General features: G+C 48.3%; 1 pseudogene; it reads left to right on the forward strand.

Moving 5' to 3' along the window:
• The first annotated feature begins 341 nt into the window (after positions 1–341).
• LOC103751363 lies at positions 342–1,264 on the forward strand (annotated as a pseudogene).
• Positions 1,265–1,692: the final 428 nt, after the last annotated feature.

A 1,692-nucleotide genomic window follows, 5' to 3' on the forward strand; every position in this document is an offset into this window, starting at 1 on the left:
TGCTGTATAGCAAAATTAGGATCCTTATGAGGGGGCCTTTGTCAGTCAGGTGTCCTCCTCCTCAGGACCCCTTCAGATTGCTGGGTGCCACCAGATTGCAGCTCGGCTCAGGGGTCTGCCGCAGCTGTGGGGTTGTGGTCCACAGAGGACAAGTAAGGAGACCAGGTGGCAATGCCTGAGTGCAGCTGGAAGCAGCCGAGCAGCACCGTGAGGGCTGGGACCTGGCACTCCTGACTGGACATCCGGACTGGGGCAGGCACTGTTGAGGAGCTGCTGAGGAGCCTGGGACGGGGCAGCTGGAATTCCCTTCCAGGGGCATCTGCACCCAGGACAACAGGAAGATGCAGCCCATTGTCTGGGCCCATTCGGCTCCCCCGTGGCCCATCGCCCGAGGGCTGCGGAGGGGTTGGTCAGCAGGCGGTGGCGGGGGCACCTCCTCCTGGCTCTTGGACGGGTACAGCTGGCTGCTGTGTTATGGCTTCCTCTACCTGGCACTCTACACGCAGATGTCCCAGTCTAAGCCCCGCAAGCAGAGCGGCTCCTGCTTTTTGGGCCGCTGTGTCAACTCCACCTGCCTTTGCGACCGGGCTGGGTGGGGGACCAGTGCCAGCACTGCCAAGGTAGGTTCAAGTTAACACAACCTTCTGGATATTTAACAGATGGTCCAATTAACTATAAATATAAAACTAAATGTACATGGCTAATTGAAAGCTATCCAAATGCAGTGTTAAGGTTAAAATTCAATCATTTTGCTACAGAATGTAGCATTATGATGGAGATTTTATATATGCACCTTTAATAGCTGTACTTACTGGTTTGATTATCCCAGAAGCAAAGGGAAATGAAACTGTGCCTGAAGTTGTTACAACATCTGGCTATGTACTATTATACTTTTTCAGTGATGTTGTATATAATCTAACAGGTTTTAACATTTTTTATTTAATCAGTTCTTGTCCTAAAAATTACTCTGGTCATGGAAAGCGTACAACTAGTGTCTCTGTTGTAAGTCAAGTGTATTGTGACTGTGAGTAAGGGGGAAGCATGTGATATTCCTTACTGTAAAGCCAATTATGGCAGTCCAGGTCATGGCTACTGTGACCTAACAGGAGAACTGTGTGCCTGTAATGGTAGTTGGCAAGGTCCTGGTTGCTCTTTGAATGTTCCTTTAATTGAGTCTTACTGGATTTTGTCTAATGTTAAGCCCTTTAGTGCTTCTGTAGGTCATGCTTCACATAAAGCAGTTTTACATGGGAAGTTTATGTGATTGGTGGATGCCCTACTAGTGCATCAAAACCTATATTCTGAACACTGACACATCTATTGTGATCTTTTATTGTTCACACTAATCTTGATAAGCAACCTTCCATAAGAGGAAGTCACCTCCTTGTAAACAGGCATGGGCAATATGCTGCCAATCATAGGGGGTATTGGCTGCATGGCTAATTGTATCTAAAAGTTGACTAAACCAGAGGGAATGGAGACGATCCTCAAGTGCCGCCTTGTGCAATTTTTTTAAGGTGTCATGGGAATATGGATTCCAGACATTAGGAGTTTGTTGGCCCTGAGCAATCATAACAGGGGAGAACTGTGTGGTATTGTACTCTGAACAAGACAGAAAGGAGGGTGGGGGAAAGGGCTTTCAGTCTTCCTCTCCCAGAGAGGGGCAAAGGGGAGGGGCTCCCCCACAGCCAG

This window comes from Nannospalax galili, unplaced genomic scaffold (assembly GCF_000622305.1).
Source record: "Nannospalax galili isolate Female #2095 unplaced genomic scaffold, S.galili_v1.0 scaffold327, whole genome shotgun sequence".
Taxonomy (NCBI): Eukaryota; Metazoa; Chordata; class Mammalia; order Rodentia; family Spalacidae; genus Nannospalax; species Nannospalax galili.